The sequence below is a fragment of the Natrix helvetica genome (assembly GCF_964273705.1).
Source record: "Natrix helvetica genome assembly, chromosome: 13".
Lineage (NCBI taxonomy): Eukaryota > Metazoa > Chordata > Lepidosauria > Squamata > Natricidae > Natrix > Natrix helvetica.
In genome coordinates, this window is record NC_138557.1 from 8,371,034 (window position 1) to 8,389,825 (window position 18,792).

Here is an 18,792-nt window from a genome sequence, read left to right on the forward strand (position 1 = left end):
AGCCAGGCCTGGCACTGGAGTTTCTCAAAAGGAGATGGAAAAGGAGGGAGTAAGGCAGGACGGACAACTGCTGAGCCTTCCAAAAAGGCACTTGGGAGATGGAACTCTGGATCCATGCCTGAGGGTCTAATGGCACCCTCTTGGCATGGCTGGAGCCCAAAAGCTGCAGGGAAAACAGACTTGGGTAACAGATCGTACCATGAAGAATAGAATAGAATAGAATAGAATAAAGAACTAGGAAGAGAAGAGAACAGAATAGAATAGAAATAAGAGTAGAATAGAATAGAAGAATAGAATAGATTTAAGAGTAGAGTAGAATAGAATAGATTAGATTAGATTAGAAAAGGAAAATAGAATAGAAATAAGAGTAGAATAGAATAGAATAGAATTAAGTGTAGAATAGAATTGAATAGAATTAGGAATACAATAGAATAGAATAAAGAGTAGAATAGGATAGAATTAAGTGTAGAATAGAATAAGGAATAGAATAGAATAAAGAGTAGAATAGAATAGAATAGAATAAAGAGTAGAATAGACTAGATTAGATTAGAAAAGGAGAATAGAATAGAATAGAAATAATAGTAGAGTAGAATAGAGTTGAATAGAATAGAATCAAGAAAACTAACCACTCTTCTCAGTTCTGTGTTGGTCAGATTGCCTCTAGAATATTGTAGGCATTATTTATTTTAGGAAGGAACAGGAAAGTATCCAGGGAATATCCTCAGAAGATCTTGGAAACAGTGCGTGCGCGTGCGCGTGCGCGTGCACTGTATGTATATATACACACTACATACATACATACATACATACATACATACATACATACACACACACACACACATACATACATACACATATACATGAATAGAATAGAATAACAGAGTTGGAAGGGACCTTGGAGGTCTTCTAGTCCAACCCGCTTCTTAGGCAGGAAATCTGATATCCCTTCCGATCATCTCTTCTTAAAAACTTCCAGTGTTGGAGCATTTACAACTTCTGGAGAGAACCGGGAATGTCTAGCTAAATGAAGGGAAGGACTGGGGGAAGACAGGAGAGTAGTCTTCCAATATTTGAGGGGTTGTCACAGAGAAGAGGGGACTGACTTATTCTTCAGAGCCCCTAAGGCCAGGACAAGGAGTCGCAGGGGGAAACTGTGCTGAAGAGAGATCCGACCTAGAACTAAGGGGGAAATGTTTGAGAGTGAGAGCAATGAACCAGTAGAACAGCTTGCCTCCATGGGTACTCCATCACGGAAGGTTTTCAAGAAGAAGAGACTGGACCGCCATTAGTCTTACATGTGACTTATTTGCCACTCTCTGAGCAGTTTACAAATGGAGGAAGAGGGCTTGAGATGTGGGAGAAAAAAACCCGACAAAACCTCTTCCGCAGAGCCACCTCAAAAAAAGGAGAAGGGCAAAATAAATAAATGAATTTCAGAAAGAAAAGTGAATCCAGCTGGCATTTGGCTGTTTTTCTCCTTTTCCACCCAGCTCCCTTTTCAGCCCGGCTTTTCTGCTCTTTGGGCCAAATTTCTGCTTGCTAAAACAACTCACTGCGGCACGAATTCGGTCCAAAAAGGAGCTCCAAATGTGAAGGAATGTAACGAGGTCCTCTCTGCCCCCATCCAACCTCTAATGCCTCGTCCGCATTGGCCTTGGTGTTGTTGCTTACCCATTTGATGCGGTTAAGGTGCTGAGCCAAACTCCAGCGACCTTTTTGTGGCTGGATCCCTCTTTCTCTAACTCCCATAAATCAACGTCTGATGGAAACGGCCAAAAATGTAAGTTCCCGTCCAGCCCGTTACCATGCTGGAGATTTGAAGCAACCTGACAGAAGGCGAGAAGAGGCAAAATGCCGAGGCAAAATGTAGCCTGTAAGATCTCAAATCGTGTGGTTTCTTTTGTATGACACACTTCAAGAACTGGGGATGTACACAGACCACAAGCCGCAAGAGATGCACGCATGCCACAAGAACTAGAGGCTGTACACATGACAATGTTCACACATGCCACATTTAGTTGGCTGGGTGTTTTGAGGGGGGAGGGGGAGGAAGAAGGTCTATTTCAGTGATTGTTCTGAACTAGGCCTTCCCCAAAAAGCACAAGGCAGAGTCCTGACAAAACCCCTTTTATTAAACGAATGTGACTTCCTCTCATTCACCTTCAGCAAAGGCCTGGCAAACAGTCTTTCAAAGGAGTATTTATGACCACAGACCTTATCTATCTTGGAAAGCTGCCATGTCAATAATTTCCAAATGAGGCGTTGTGCAAGGAAAGTCTGGCCACAGAGTCTCTGAGATTCACGGACAGATCTTCACACTCCTGAAATGAATCTAACGACCGAACGAATGAATTGTTTCCTGCAAAAGCCCACTCCCCTTTCGCTCCTCTTTTATTTCTTATGGGAGGGGCCCTTCACCGTCCACCTGTGGCTTTACTCCTAAGTCTACCCTGATTTCTGAGTTACTCTTTTCTTCTGGCAGCTCTGCGCATACGCACACTGGGAACAGGCTCCAGCTGTTCCTCTGCCTCACTGCTATCTAGCTGAGAACTTCCAGATGGCCTCAGCCCCGTATCTACCTCTGATGCAGACCCCTCGTCTGAGCCTTCCCCAGCCTCCAGGACTGGTCCTTGCTCCTCTCCAACACCTCATCACTTTCCAAATCTGCTGCCAGCTCCACTGTAGTGGTTGAGATTCAATGTATTGCAGGACCCCAGATAATGAGATAAAACATTAAACCAAGTTAGTGGGTTATATAGTCAGCTTGGGCATAGGATCATTTGCAGAGACTGTTTGCATGAAATGAAATGGAAGGAAACCATTTTTCGGTCAATGACTCGCAAGATTTTAAAAATATGGTAGAGGACAGGAAGGCCTGGAGGAACTTGTCCATGGAGTCGCGATGGGTCTGACACGACTTCGCAACTAACAACAACAAAGTTGTTAGCTCATGGCTATACTTCTTGAGTGGATTAACTTGAAAGGCTAATGTCTTCTCTGTTGTCTTGTGATGCCTTGAGCTCCCTGCCTGTTTTTCCATCTGTCTCTGCACTTTGCAGAGTTTCCTTGACAGATTCAAAGAATCTGTAAAGAATATTGCACAGGCTTGGTTTTCTCCTTTTTTTTTTTTGGAGGAGTCAACAGTTGCCACCCAACCAGGAAAGAAAAAAGAGGAAAAACTGGGTTTCTCTGTCCTGGTGTGCGAAAATGAAAGGGAAGAAGGAGAAGCAGAGGAGACAGGTCAGGAAACCCCCCCCCTGCCAAACGGACAAATTTGCAAGAGAAAAATGAAGGGAGCTACAGAAAGACGCACTTCATTTTCAACCCTCGCTGGAAAAGGCACCTCTTGCTCTCCGCTGCTACGTCACTGACAAATGAGCTGACACGCTTTCGTGACCGACCACCTTGTGCCCCAGACTAACTGGCAGGACTCTTTGCTGAATAAATAAAGCCTCGTGGATATCATAAGGGGAGTTGGGTGCCCAACGAAGATGAGGTTCTATCCTTCGGAGTCTCTGTTTTGCTACAACGGTTGGTTTTCTTTTTCTGTTTTGCAAAGCGGGGATGACTATATTTGGAGCTCCTGAGCTCCTTGCTTAGTCTAACTCTGCAGGACGAGAGAAAGGGGAGGGAAGACATGGCAAGCCGAGACACCCAGAAAGAGAAAAAAAATTCTCGGGACGTTTAGTCCTCTGGAGTCCAAAGCCACAAAAGGTGTCAGTGCCAGTTTCTGGAGATGGAAGTTCTCATTTCTTCAATTGTGCTCACCAGTGCTTTTAATAGCAGGCACACACAACAGAGGGACGCGGTGGCTGGGTGGCTAAGATGCTGAGCTTGTCGATCAGAAGGTTGGCAGTTCAGAAGTTCGAATCCCTAATGCCGCCTAGAGGAGTGAGCTCCCGTTACTTGTCCCGACCTAGCAGTTCAAAAGCACGTAAAAATGCAAGTAGAAAAATAGGGACCACCTTTAGTGGGAAGGTAACAGTGTTCTGTGCACCTTGGGCATTTAGTCATGCCGGTCACATGACCACGGAGACGTCTTCGGACAGCGCTGGCTCTTCGGCTTTGAAACGGAGATGAGCGCCGTCCCCTAGAGTCGGGACAAGCTCAGCGTCTTAGCCACTGAGCCACCGTGTCCCTTTATGATATACATATGATATACTGGACACTAAATAAATAGATAAGCATCCCTTCTATTTATCGCAAGCTCATTTATGGAATCATTTTGTCACTTCGGTTGTGTCTTAGGGTTCAATGCTAAAATGCCCTCCTCCATTTAAGAAAGGCGACTGAAAAAGCCCGTGGCTCACTCCTTGTACTTTGAGATTGTGGGAAAGGATCTCAATCGTGTGGGATCAGTGTTCATTACTCAGTGAAATAAGTTTGACATCTCTTTGGGGTTTTTTTTCTTCTTCTTCCAAATTTGCAAAGTAGACATTCTAAAAAAATGAGTAAACAAAAAATAAAAGCGCAAAGCTTGAGGCCAGACAGAGAGATGATCTGAAGAGCGCAAGAGAGGAAAATCAGGACCTCGTTATTGGAAAGGATTCTTTTAAAAATGAAAAATGGCCTCTAAAGACATAGCCTTGCTCCCACAGTTGCCAGAAAAACTTTACAACCATAAATTAACATTTCTGTTTGCATAATTATTATTATTTAAGTGTCACAAGATATAAACTCATCTGCTCGGTTAGTAAAACATGGTCTTAGCGTGCGTATGTAAGGGTGAAGATTTAGGCAATTGGTGGTAATGGCTTTCAGAGGGAAAAAAAATACTTTATATGGAATGGAAATTATTACAAGGATTCTTTAGGAAAATTATAAAGTCCATTTGCCCAAAAGTTTACACCACACCTTTTCTTCCCCAGTCAATTTGCTGCTCTGCATTGCTTTCTCATTCTGATCCTTCTCTCAATAACCAAGATCACACAATGTGTTAATACTACTTTATAAGACCTTGGTAAAAAAATCCGGAGAAACAACTGGCCGCTGTGATACAATATAATAACAATAACAATAACAATAACAATAACGATAACGATAACGATAATTATTATTATTATTATTATTATTATTATTATTATTATTATTATTATTATTATTATTATTATTATTATTATTATTATTATTATTATTATTATTATTATTGTGATAATAATAGTAATAGTAATAATAATTTTGTGCAAAAATTATAATATTAAAACAGCAGCAAACTGGTGGGAACATAAGCCTGAAAAAGTCGTCGAGAGTCAGATGGTCAAGATCTTGTGGGATTTTCGCATACAAACGGATAAAATACTGGCGCATAATACACCAGACATCACACTGGTTGAGAAAAATAAGGTTACAATCATAGACATCGCAATACCAGGTGATAGCAGGGTTGAGGAGAAGGAACATGAAAAAGTCGCGAAATACCAGGACTTAAAAATCGAAATCCAACGATTATGGCACAAACCAGCAGTGGTAATTCCAGTGGTAATCGGCACACTGGGTGCTATTCCAAAAGCACTGGAATTACATTTAAAACAGTTAAAACTTGACAAAAATCACCATCAGTCAAATGCAAAAAGCTGCACCGCTTGGATCTGCACGTATATTACGAAAATATGTTACGACGTCCTAGGCCCCTGGGTGGGGCCCGACTAGTAATCAATGCCAAATCCGGCGAATCAACTGGCCGCTGTGATACAATCGTATAGTAGTAGCAGTAGTAGTAATAATAATAATAATGTCTGTTTTTCAGTAGCGCCATCGCTACCCAACTCATGACTTCGGTTACTATCCAAAAGCCAGCACTGATATCCTCATCCTTTTAAGGAAAGCTTTTATAGCCTGTTTACTAGAGCGGACAATATTTTTCGGCATCTGTTGAGTTGTCGCTTGAGTCTTGTCGTCGGGGGATGTTTTATGGCTCTGTTTATTAATGTGATATATAATTTATCTTACTGGATTGTAATACGCTTTTGGCTGGGGACCAGGGTATAAAATATACAAGATTTGTGCAGAGGAACCTAATATGGATGTCTGTTGTGCTTATACAGGGGTGGTTTCCCTTGAAGCGAACGGTCGTTTTCTAACCCGTAAAGAGCCAGGTTTAGTGGTTTAAGCACTAAGTTACCCTGTTTTCCTGAAAATAAGACCACCCTGGTTAATAAGCCCAATTGGGCTTTTAAGCGCATGCGCTAAAATAAGCCCTCTCCCGAAAATAAGCCCTCCCCGAAAATATTGCTACACAGCAGCAGCCATGAGCTGATCACACTTGTCACCCTGTGCACCCCAACAATAATAACACCTCCCCCAAAATAAGGCCAAGTGTCTTATTTTGGGGAAAACACGGTAGAAAGCAAGGAGATTATGAGTTCAAGTCTCATCTTAGCTGTGAAAGCCGGTTGGGTGGCTTTGGGCCGACCCCTATCTCTCTCCCCCCCCCCCCCAAGCCACATCACAGGGTTACTGTTGTGGGGAAAATACGAAGGAGAAAGTTACGTTGGATAAGTTTGCTACCTTGAGTTATTTGTAAAAATAATAAAGGTGGGATATATAATCAATCCTGCGAGTCCCTTGGACTGCAAGACCATCCAACCAGTCAGTCCTAGAGGAGATCAACCCTGACTGCTCTTTAGAAGGCCAGATCCTGAAGAGGAAACTCAAAGACTTTGACTCATGAGAAGGAAGGACTCCCTGGAGAAGAGCCTCATGCTGGGAATGACTGAGGGCAAAAGAAGAAGGAGATGACAGAGAATGAGGTGGCTGGATGGAGTCACCTTGGACTGCAAGGCGATCCAACCGGTCAGTCCTAGAGGAGATCAACCCTGATTGCTCTTTAGAAGGCCAGGTCCTGAAGAGGAAACTCAAAGACTTTGGCCACCGAATGAGAAGGAAGGACATACTGGAGAAGAGCCTCATGCTGGGAACGATGGAGGGCAAAAGAAGGGGACGGCAGAGAATGAAGTGGCTGGATGGAATACTGAAACAATCAGTGTGAGCTTGAATGGACTCCAGAAGATGGTAGAGGACAGGAAGGCCTGGAGGAACGTTGTCCATGGGGTTGCAATGGGTCAGACACGACTTCGCGACTAATAACAACAACAACATAATCAACCAAACTAACAAAGAAATACATTCATGATACCTATATACATAGCACACACATATACACATGCATACTGTGTACACACACACACACACACACACGCACACACACACACTGTACATAATGGTTTCCCTGGGGTTTTTTGCAGACAATTTTCTCCCTGTTCCAATTAAGCAGAAACAGCACAGTTAGCAATAGCAATGGCACTTACACTTATATACCGCTTCACAGTGCTTTTACAGCCCTCTCTACGCGGTTTACAGAGTCAGCCTCTTGCCCCCAACAATCTGGGTCCTCATTTTACCCACCTTGGAAGGATGGAAGGATGAGTCAACCTTAAGCCAGCGAGACTCAAACTACTGGCAGTTGGCAGAATTAGCCTACAATACTGCATTCTAATCACTGTACACAATGGAAGGAAGGAAAGGAAGGAAGGAAGGAAGGAGAAAAGGAAGAGCAAGAGCACTTAGACTTATATACTGCTTCACAGTGCTTTACCGCCCTCTTTAAGCGATTTATAGTCTATTGCCCCCAAAAATTTGAGTTCTCATTTTACCAACCTCAAGAGAATCGAAGGCAAGGAAGAACAGAGAAAGAAAGAAGGAGGGAGAAAGAAAGAATGAGGGAGAGGGAGGGATGGAGGGAGAGAGGAAGGGAGAGAGAAAGGAAGGAAGAAGAGAGAGGTAAGGAAGAACAGGGAAAGAAAGGAGGGGGAAAGAAAGAAAAGAGAGAGAGAGAGAGGGAGGGAAGAAGATGAGAGAGGTAAGGAAGAACAGAGAAAGAAAGAAGGAGGGAGAAAGAAAAAGAAAGAAAGAAAGAGAGGGAGAGGGAGGGATTGAGTAAGAGAGGAAGGGAGAGAGAAAGGAAGGAAGAAGAGAGAGGTAAGGAAGAACAGAGAAAGAAAGAAAGGAGGGAGAAAGAAAGAAAGAAAGAAAGAGGGAGAGAGAGAGGAAGGCAGGCAGGCAGACAGGAAGGAAAGAAGGAAGGAAGGAAGCCATAAAGATTTTATTTAAAAATAAACTTATGAAAAACAGGAAATGCTTTCTGTAATTGGTAACTTAATGAGCATTTTTCTTTAAAGTTTCCATTTCTTACAAGTACTCATTCCAGGTTTCACAATGATCTTGACTCCACATTTCCATAAACACAGAAAAATGGGGAAACAGCCACCAGGGTTCATCTGATGTGGCTAAAAGTTGAGGTACCTAATAGTTTTCCAGAAATGTCTTAGTAAGTTTCCAAAAGAAGTTCTTGTAGAAGGATTTTTTTTAAAAAAAAACCAGAAACACCAGAAAAATTGAACAGGAAATATATTTTCTGCCCCTAGTCAGCAGCATTTTAATGCTACAATGCATCCTTAATATTTATAAAACTGCCTGCAAAAATATAGATGGCCACTAGTGGGCAGCTTAGAGAGCTGATCATATTTCTTTGCTGCCATCTAGCAGTGGTCTAAGTGTAACAGCTCAGATTTGATAGCCCTTTTCATCTGCTGCTTTAAAGCAGCAATGGCTGATTCACTGGTTACTAGACTGGCAATTTATCCAAAGCCAGTTTAAGGGCATCTGGGATTTGTTCATTTTCTGTGGTGATTTCGCACTGGCTGCCTGTGCTCTGAAAGGTAAAGGTTCCCCTCGTACATATGTGCTAGTCGTTCCCGACTCTAGGGGGCGGTGCTCATCTCTGTTTCATAGCCGAAGAGCCAGAGCTGTCCGAAGACGTCTCCGTGGTCATGTGGCCGGCATGACTCAACACCGAAGGTGCACGGAACGCTGTTACCTTCCCACCAAAGGTGGCTCCTATTTTTCTACTTGCATTTGTTACGTGCTTTAGGTTGGCAGAAGCTGGGACAAGTAATGGGAGCTCACTCCGTTATGGAGCGCTAGGGATTCGAACCGCCGAACTGCCGACCTTTCTGATCGTCAAGCTCAGTGTCTTAGCCACTGAGCCACTGCAGCCCATGTGTTCTTAGAATGTGCCTAAAGCAGAATAGCAAAGTTGAGAAAGGGCTGGGGAACAGATTCCTTTACTGCTTTCTATGTGTGTAGCAGATGGGACTCCTGCCTTTGTGACGGAAGAGGAAACAACTATTTTTACATCAGGATAGTAAAATGGCAGCATATGCAAAGTCAAGGAACAGAGAAGAGAAGAGAAGAGAAGAGAAGAGAAGAGAAGAGAAGAGAAAAGAAGAGAAGAGAAGGAAAAACACTGAAACAAGTGTGTGTATATATGTATAATGTGTGTGTGTGCACATCTCTCTCTCTCTCTCTCTCTCTCTCTCTCTCTCTCTCTCTCTCTCTCTGTCTATTTTTATATGTACATGTATGTGAATATATCTGTATGTGTATGTGTCCTATCCTATCCTATAAATGGAGATGGGTATGTCTAGTTTAATGAAAAGGAGGACTAAGGATGACATGACAGCAATCTTCCAATGTCTCAGGGGCTGCCCCAAAGAAGAGGGAGTCAAGCTATTCTCCAAATCACCTGAGGGCAGGACAAGAAGCAATGGGTGGAAACGAATCAAGGAGAGAAGCAACCTAGAACTAAGGAGAAACTTCCTGACAGAGCAATTAGTCAGTGGAACAGCTTGCCTCCAGAAGTTGTGAATGCTCCAACATTGGAAGTTTTTAAGAAGATGTTGGATAGCCATTTGTCTGAAGTGGTGTAGGGTTTCCTGCCTAGGCAAGGGGTTGGACTAGAAGACCTCCAAGGTCCCTTCCAACTCAGCTATTCTGTTATCCTATCGTATCATATCGTACCCTACCCTACCCTACTGAGACCCTACCCTACCTGCTGGCCTTAAAAACCTGGGTCTCCTTTAGACCTTGAGTTATGTTGATGGGAGGTCTTTTTTCTCTATTCTTCTCTTTGCTCGGGCAGGGGGAGATGTGGGGGAGGGAAGTGGTCACGGTTCCTGCCAGAAGAAAATATCTTTTGGATTTTATTTTGAATTGTACTACAGGGATATATTCAGCTGCCCTGAGCTGCTGGAACTTGTGAAGGCTGGGGTTAGATGAAAAGAAAAAAATGGAAGAGATTTTTGGATATGTGTCCGTGCTCAAATCATTTTAACGGAGGACCGTATTGCAAAAGAGAACTTTTTAATAGAGAGGGGGCCCGAAGGTCCAAGATGACACAATGGAATATCCACCGCAAGAGACGGCTTGATAAAACCGATGCTGGACGGGCATGAGAGGAACTCAAGCCATTGAACCCTTTGGCGATTCTGGAGCTGTCTGTTGCATTTCCTATCCAATTCTGCTTTAAATGTTCTCAGAGTCTTTGTGCAATAAACATGATTTGGAAGCTGGCTCTCTGGAAGCCTGAGAACTGCCCAAATTTGACCTTTCTTATAAACAGGTGCCTTTTTTTTGCAGCAAGCATCGCCCATCCCGGGCCTGGCTACATCCCAAGAAGGCATTAATAAGAAGCCAGGTGAGTGAAGACCCCCTGGTCCGAAGGAGAGGAAAACAGCTGCTAAGGTTGACTTGACAAGGGGGACTTATCTTGGAAGGCTGGAGGGCAGGAGGCCAAAAGAGAAAGCCACTGTTTTCAAAGGATCCGTGAGCATCCTTCATTGCCTTCCATTAATCCCGTGTCGAAATCCACCTTCCAATCTCTCAGGTGTTTTTCCCTGCCCCGCTGATGGAAGTTTCATGTTCGCCTCTTGATTTCTTCTCCCAGCGCTTCAAGCTGCGAGGAGGGACACCAAAATATCAAGAGAGGAAAGATGGCTATCATGACACTCACTCTCTCTCTCTCTCTCTCTCACACACACACACACACACACACACACACACACACTCCCTTCCTCTCTCTCTCTCTCTTGGTCTCTACTGCACCTGCAAAACACTTCTGGCTTTCTTTTCAATTTCCTTTGGTGCAGGATTGGAAGCTTGAATTAATGAGAGGAGGGAAAGGGTAGGTGGGCTTTTCACTCGCTTTCCCCTTTCCACAAAGAAGGATTTTATAGGGTGACCAAAATGTACCGTTTCCCTGAAAATAAGCCCAATTGGGCTTTTGAGCGCATGCGCTAAAATAAGCCCTCCCCCGAAAATAAGCCCTCCCTGAAAATATTGCAATACAGCAGCAGCCATAAGGTGACCATGCTCGCTACCTCCTGCACGTCAAAAATAATAAGTCCTCCCCCAAAAATAAGCCCTCCCTGAAAATATTGCAATACAGCAGCAGCCATGAGGTGACCACGCTCGCTACCTCCTGCACCGCAAAAATAATAAGCCCTCCCCCGAAAATAAGCCCTCCCTGAAAATATTGCAATATAGCAGCAGCCATAAGGTGACCATGCTCGCTACCTCCTGCACCTCAAAAATAATAAGCCCTCCCCTGAAAATAAGCCCTCCCTGAAAATATTGCAATACAGCAGCAGACATGAGGTGACCGTGCTCGCCACCTCCTGCACCTCAAAAAGAATAAGACCTCCCTGAAAATAAGGCCAAGCGCTTATTTTTCGGGGGGGGGGGGGTGTCAAAAGAAAATAAGAACCTGTCTTATTTTGGGGGAAACACGGTAGGTTTAATCTATGCTGTTTTGGTCCCTGTGGTTGTGAAAGTTGGACCTTAAAAAGCAAGGCAGGAAGAAAAGTGACACTTTTGAGCTTTGGTGCTGGAGAAGGCATAATTCTTGGACAAGAAAGGTGGCCAGCCAGCAAATATTGAATCACATAAGATCATATATGTCACCGGAAGGCAAAATCACAAAACTGCATCTCTTACTTACTTTGACCATGTCATGCTGTGACCTCGTGTATTCTACAGAATTAACTAATGGTGGCTTGTAAACATTTGTCTGAAGTTGTGCAGGGTTTCCTGCCTGAGCAGGGGGTTATACTAGAAGACCTCCAAAGTCCCTTCCAACTACTCTACTCTACTCTACTCTACTCTACTCTACTCTACTCTACCCTACTCTACTCTACCCTACCCTACCCTACCCTACCCTACGCCATGCCATTCTTATAAAAAGAAAAGGAAATAGGGCAAAATTGCCATAGCTAAGATCTCCTGGCTTTGGCTTCCATTAACTTTCTTGAAATATTTTCACCAGCCCAATTTGGCATCCTCTTTCTCTGCCTGTCTCTGTTTGCACAATATAAAAGAGAAAGACCGAGCAAGTTTTGCACATCTGGTTTATTTCTCCTGCCTTTTTCCCCCTTTCCTTTTGTGTTTTTGGACAGGAATATTTTTGTTTTAAGAGAGATGTAACTTAATTAGGTGTTACGGCTATAAGCCTTTTTACTGGTGAATTCCTTCAGGACTGTTCGTGCAGGAACTGGATTAGGGGATGTGACACAGAGCATTTGGGGGACCTGTGATGGGCTTGGGCACCCGGCCAGCACTGGGAGAGCAAAACTGGCATGAGAAGCTGGGCATGGTGTCCCATAGCTATGTAGTCCACATAAGCACGTGCAGATTGGTTCACATGAAATGGTAAGGAAGGTTTATGATCCTGTAGTAAAGGTAAAGTCTACTTTACCTTTAGAGTAGAGTAGAGTAGAGTAGAGTAGAGTAGAGTAGCACATGTATGCTAGTCATTTCAGACTCTAGGGGGCGATGCTCATTTCCGTTTCAAAGCCAAAGAGCCAACGCTGTCCGAAGATATCTCCGTGGTCATGTGGCCGGCATGACTCAACCCTGAAGGGGCACGGATCCCTGATTCCTTCCCACCAAATTTGGTTCCTATTTTTCTACTTGCATTTTTACATGTTTTTGAACTGCAAGGTTGGCAGAAGCTGGGACAAATAACAGGAGCTCACTCCGTTACGCGGCGCTAGGGATTTGAACCGCCAAACTGCTGACCTTTCTAATCGACAAGCTCAGTGTCTTAGCCACTGAGCCACCGGGTCCCTCTGAAAAATATATACAATACAGTATATTTTCTTTTGGTGCCGATTTCATGAGCAATCACGCTTAATTTGTTTATAATTAACTTTTTTTCACTTCCCTCTCCTTTTTTGCCTTTGTTATTGATTTGTTTTTGTTTCCTTCGTTCTTGTTGCGTCCTCTTCTTTTTAAACATTTGTTTATAGTTTGTGGGGTTTTTTTGTATTTTGGGCGGTAATGAATTGGTGTCTTTCTTTGCGTTTGTGTATTTTCCCCCTTCCAAACTTGCCATAAAACAAATAAAGTTAAATAAATAAAGGAAGGAAAGCAGGCCCAAGATTCCTACTCAACAAACTTTGCTGCTCAGCCTAAGGTCTCGGTTTCAACTAGGGATGAACTTAACTTTGTTGTTTTTTTTTACAGGGATATATTAACTCTTCTCATTTGCTTATTTTTAATGCTTGTTTAAGGTTGGAATTATTCATATAATCTCTCTTAGATACCCAGGCCTGATGTTGCCTTAGGGGTAGACTAGGAGCTAGGACGCAGTAGCTCAATGTTAAGATGCTGAGCTTGTCAATCAAAAGGTCAGCAGTCCGGCGGTTCAAATCCCTGGTGCCACATAACGGAGTGAGCTCACGTTACTTGTCCTAGCTTCTTCCAACCTAGCAGTTCGAAAGCAAGTGGAAAAATAGGGACACAGCATTCCGTGCGCCTTCGGTGTTTAGTCATGCCAGCCACATGACCACGGAGAACGTCTTCGGACAGCGCTGGCTCTTTGGCTTTGAAACGGAGATGAGCACTGTCCCCTAGAGTCAGGAACGACTAGCACTTATCTGCGAGGGTAACCTTTACCTTTACATGTAGGAGCTTAAAGCAAAATCAAAGGGTCAAAGTAAAGAAAACAAAAACCGAACTAATAAAATAAAATCATATGAAGGCTGTCCCTCCCTCCCTCAACAGGAGGTTACTGAATGTAAAGGTTATTTTGGAAACATATGGAGGGTCGATGAGGAACAGGAGGAGACAGAAAAGCAACGTTTGGGGTTGTCTACAAGGAGGGGCAGCTTGAAAATTGGGGGCATTTGCTGGAAGAGGTTGGAACACCTGAAAAATGGAACTCTTGAAACAAACAGAGCTCTGTTACTACGTCCTTCAAAGAATCCGACACACCTGCTGTGAGCTTAAGCTCGAGAGATGAAATGGCTGGTTGTATTGGGTGGGGGGAGGGAAAGAAGGGGGGGAGAAGGGGAGGAGGACCAGAACTCCATCAAGGCCACCTCAAGGTACTTTCCAAGGTCAAGAGGCCCCTCTCTCGTCTCTGGATAGGAGCCAACTGGCTGGAACTAAGAAACTTCCACTATGACCAGGGACTTGAAGGGACCATGGTCCCAGTATCTTCTCTGCTCCCTAAAATTTTCTGCTCTCATCATCTCCCTCAATTCCTTGGCTCTACCAAGAGCAGGGGTCTCCAAACTTGGCAACTTTTAAGACTTGTGGACTTAATCTTCCAGAATCATTGCTGGCTGGGGACCTCTGGGAGTTGAAGTCTGCAAGTCTTAAAAATTGCCAGGCTCATCTTGTGGGGGCAACTTGGCAACTTTAAGACTTGTGGACTTCAACTCCCCATGGTAGCTGGGGAATTCTGGGAGTTGAAGTCCACAAGTCTTAAAGTTTGAAGCCCCCCTGGTCTTAAAGGTTGCCAAGTTTGTGCTGTGGCCCGCCAGCGGAGCTGGTGGCAGACTCAGAGACTGAGGCGGTTGGGGAGGAACAAGGGCCAGTCCTGGAGTCTGGGGAAGGCTCTGATGAGTGCTCTGCATCGGAGGCAGAGATGGGGCCAGGGCCGTCCAACAGTTATCAGCTGCCTTCAGAGTCAGAGATCAGTGGGGCAGAAGAACAGCTGGAACCTGCTCCCAGTGTGTGCAGGCGCAGAGCTGCCAAGAGAAGAGAACAGCTAAGGAACAAGGGCCCGACTCAGGAGTAAAGGCACAGGTGGATGATGAATGGCCCCTCCAATAGGGAATAAAGAGGAGCGCCAGAGGAGTGGAGTTTGCAGGAGACAATTAGTTCAATTCATTCGGGGGAAGATCCGTTCCTGACTCCTTGCCAAGTAATTGCTGCTATAGCGTGGAGTTTGGAAGATATCGGCCTGGCAGCTCTCCAAGCCTGATCAAGGTCTGTCGTTGTGAAATCTCACGAAAGACTGTTTGCCGGGACTTTGCCAGAGAGGAATTCCCTTTAAGCTAAATAAAGGTGGTTTTATCAGGACGAGGAGCCGGCTTCATGATCTTGGGAAGCCTAGGTCAGGACAAGACCCCTGACCAAGAGGAACCACCGAGGACAAGGCCGATGCTTTTAACGAAAGCCTAAACCTGAGTGAGGAGTGATGATGTTGACCTGACTTGCTCCATCCCAACCGATCGCAGTCGGGTTTATTTACTAAAGTGAATTCCATCTCTAAATGTCAGCATGTTAAGAAAGCAGCAAACCATAGAGAACATAACATAACAATTGTCTGCAATGGAAGACGCTTGGGCGACGTCGCTGCCAAATCGGGTTATTCAAAACACTCATTCTCTGACACACATGTCAACAACAAACAGCAACTGGATTTGAAGAGTTGGCTAATCACTATTGGACAATGTAATTCTCGCATTTCAAGAGACTACAGGCAGCTGCTCATAATCTGCTTGGGGAATGATCCAACAAGCATTCCAGTGGTGTGTCTTGATTCCTTGGGCCTCGTTACAAATGACTCCTCATCTGCAACTTCTCTGCTGATTAGTTTGAGATTGCTTCTTGCTCTCATGTGCAAATAAAGCTTATTGAGTATTGAACCTCACTGTTCTGACTTGGGTTTCCCAAAAGCATGAAGCAAACTCCTGGCCCCGACAAAAACCCCTTTTATGAATTGACTGTGAATTCTGCACATTCACCTCCAGCAAAGTCTTTCAAGGGAGGATTTACGGTCACAGACCTTCTCTGGCTTGGAGAGCTGCCAGGACGATCTCTGCAGAACTTGGCAAGGAGTCTCGGAGAATCGCGAACAGAGGTGGGTTGCTCCTGGTTCGGCCCGGATTGGGCAAACTGGTAGTAGCGGTGGCAGGAGGCTCCGCCCACCCACCCACCCGGGACGTTTCTGCACACGCGCAAAAGAAAAAAATTGGCAAGTCATCACTGGTCACGAACCAATTAAGCAAACTAATTGTCTCCTGCAAACTCCACTCCCCTTTCGCTCCTCTTTTATTTCCTCTGGGAGGGGCCATTCACCGTTCACCTCTGGCCTTACTCCCAAGTCAACCCCTGTTCTTTAGCTGTTCCCTTAATCTAGCAACTCTGCGCATGCACACACTGGGAACAGGCTCCAGCTGTTCTTCTGCCTCACTGATATCTGACTCTGAAGGCAGCAGATAACTGTCAGAAGGCCCTGGCCCCCTCTCTGCCTCTGACACAAAGCCCTCATCTGAGCCTTCCCCAGACGCCAGGACTGGCCCAAGTTCCTCCCCAACCTCCTCACTGTCCGATTTTGCTGCCAGATCTGCTGGGGGGGGGGGGGGGGGAGAGAGAGAAAGAGAAAGAAAGAGAGAGTGGGAGGGAGGGAGGGAGAGAGAGAGAGAGAGAGAGAGAGAAGAAATCTTTGGGAACATGTGGCAAAAAGCAACAGACATATATTTGAACAAGGAGCAGGGTGTGTGGAGAGAAAACCACAGATAAATCTGCCGACTACTTAGCAGACTTCCTCCGCTGAATTTACCAAAGCTCCTCACTCAGTTTGTTTTATAGTTTTCCAATCAAAACTCTTGTAAGAATCTTCAGTGTACATTCTGACAAAATTTGCATGTGTTCTTTTTGGAATGTAACCTGGAAGGACGATTTACTGTAACCGATACCTCGCTTCCACCCTTTTCCTGACATATTCCTTCTTTGATGTCCCTCCTTGCGGTACCTAACAGCCCAGGCGTGGGAGGACATGGTAGTTTTGCAGCAAGCTTTGCATGATTTTCTGCTCCACCATCTCTCTAGATGGTCGGAATGCTTTATAACGCCCACATTTTTAATCCCATCCCTAATGTTACAAAACAGGATCTCAAAGCCTAAATTATAACACCCTCCCTGGAGATTGAGTCTTTTTTTTTTGTAGCCCAGGAGAGCTGATCCATGGCTGATCTTCACCTATATCCTAATAATGCCCTTTAAGTGGCAATATACAATTGTAAGCCAAACATAAATGGACCATTCAACATTAATCTACTGGAGAGGCATTTTTTTCAGTGCCTCTTGGTGGATATAGAAAACACCCATCATTTGAAAATCTGACGAAGAGAAGAAGGAAAGGGTATGTTTCGTAGCTGATTCTGAACTCTACACCTTGATATCAAATGGGGGGGGGCAATAAATGTCAACAGTCTGATTAACGAACCCAAAAGATGTAGACACTCTCGGGATCTTTGAATTCCCCAAAGTATAACTTTATTAGATACACCATCTCAGAACTGCAGAAGCAAAACCAGCTCTGGTTTTTTCCTGCACAAATGCTTGCTTAGTTAAACAACAACCTTTCCCCCCATCCCTGGGTGTTCACATTATCCAATTATAAAAATTATACCTGCAATAGTGACCTTGGTGAGTGGTTCAGGCTCCCACAGTCCATAGACAAACACTTAGAATTTCATCCCTCCCCACCCCCGACAAGTTGAAGAACGATAGTTCTGAACTATCCGCTGTCTGAAGACATCTCTGTGTCACGTGGCTAGCAGAACTAAATGCCGAAGGTGCACAGAACGCTGTTACCTTCCCACCAAAGGTGGCTCCTATTTTTCTACTTGCATTTTTACATGCTTTTGAACTGCTAGGTTGGCAGAAGCTGGGACAAATAACAGGAGCTCACTCCATTACACAGTGCTAGGGATTCGAACCGCCAAACTGCCAACTTTTCTGATCGACAAGCTCAGCGTCTTAGCCACTGAGCCACCGCTTCCCTAGCTTAGATATACTGGAAGTCATAATACAACATCTGGAAGCAGTGGCACTTCCGCAAAAGCAACCCAAAGTATGTATGGCCTTCCTTACAGGATTAGCCTTGTAAAGTGAAAAAACACTAGAAGGAGATTTCTCCCAACAACCGGTTCTCCAAACCAGGGGTGAAATCCAGCAGGTTCTGACAGGTTCTGGGGAACCGGTAGCGCAAATTTGGAGTAGTTCGGAGAACCGGCAAATACCCCCTCTGGCTGGCCCCCGAGTGGGGTGGGAATGGGGATTTTGCAGTATCCTTCCTCTGCCACTCCCGCCAAGCCACGCCCACAGAACTGGTAGTAAAAAAATTGAATTTCACCATTGCTCCAAACTGCTTAGAAAATTAACAACTGGTTCTCCCAAAAAGGTGCGAACTGGCTGTGTCCCACCACTGGATGAACTTTCCTGAAGACCTTTGCAACACTCCAAAGGAAGGAAGAAAATGCCCCTCTGCACCATCCCGTCAAGATGCCATGTTTTGCAGTCTTTTAACAATGGGCATAGGTCTAATCTTTGGGGCAGACAATATTACTGCAATCAATAAATGGCAATTCTTGAGTGTCATTCCACTGCTGGTCCTTATTAGCTTTGCATGTGTTTTCCCCTAAGATTCTTCTGTTGAAGCACTCTGTAATTCTTTTGCAGAAAACGGCACAAGTGTTTGTGTTTAAATTGTGCATGGTTTTTCCCTGAGAACCTGTATATTTGCACTTGTCTGTCCCCTCGTGCATGAGAAGATACGACGTGGGTTAAGAACGTTCGAGGCCTCGGAAAGCTAACATGTGGCTGTCACCAAAAGCACGCTTCTTTGTGAAACATTTTGTGTGTACGAAAGAAGGACTG

At 44.6% G+C, this 18,792-nt stretch overlaps 1 protein-coding gene and 1 long non-coding RNA gene across 3 annotated transcripts in view; one reads left to right on the plus strand and one right to left on the minus strand.

Moving 5' to 3' along the window:
- Window positions 1-18,792, minus strand: part of NTN3 (netrin 3) — a 105,837-nt gene that overhangs the window by 6,127 nt on the left and 80,918 nt on the right. The window lies entirely within an intron of this gene.
- On the plus strand, window positions 3,428-18,536 carry LOC309398768. Its single transcript, XR_014176439.1, has 4 exons — window positions 3,428-3,531; window positions 10,477-10,534; window positions 17,209-17,272; window positions 18,317-18,536. It is a non-coding gene; the product is annotated as an uncharacterized lncRNA (long non-coding RNA).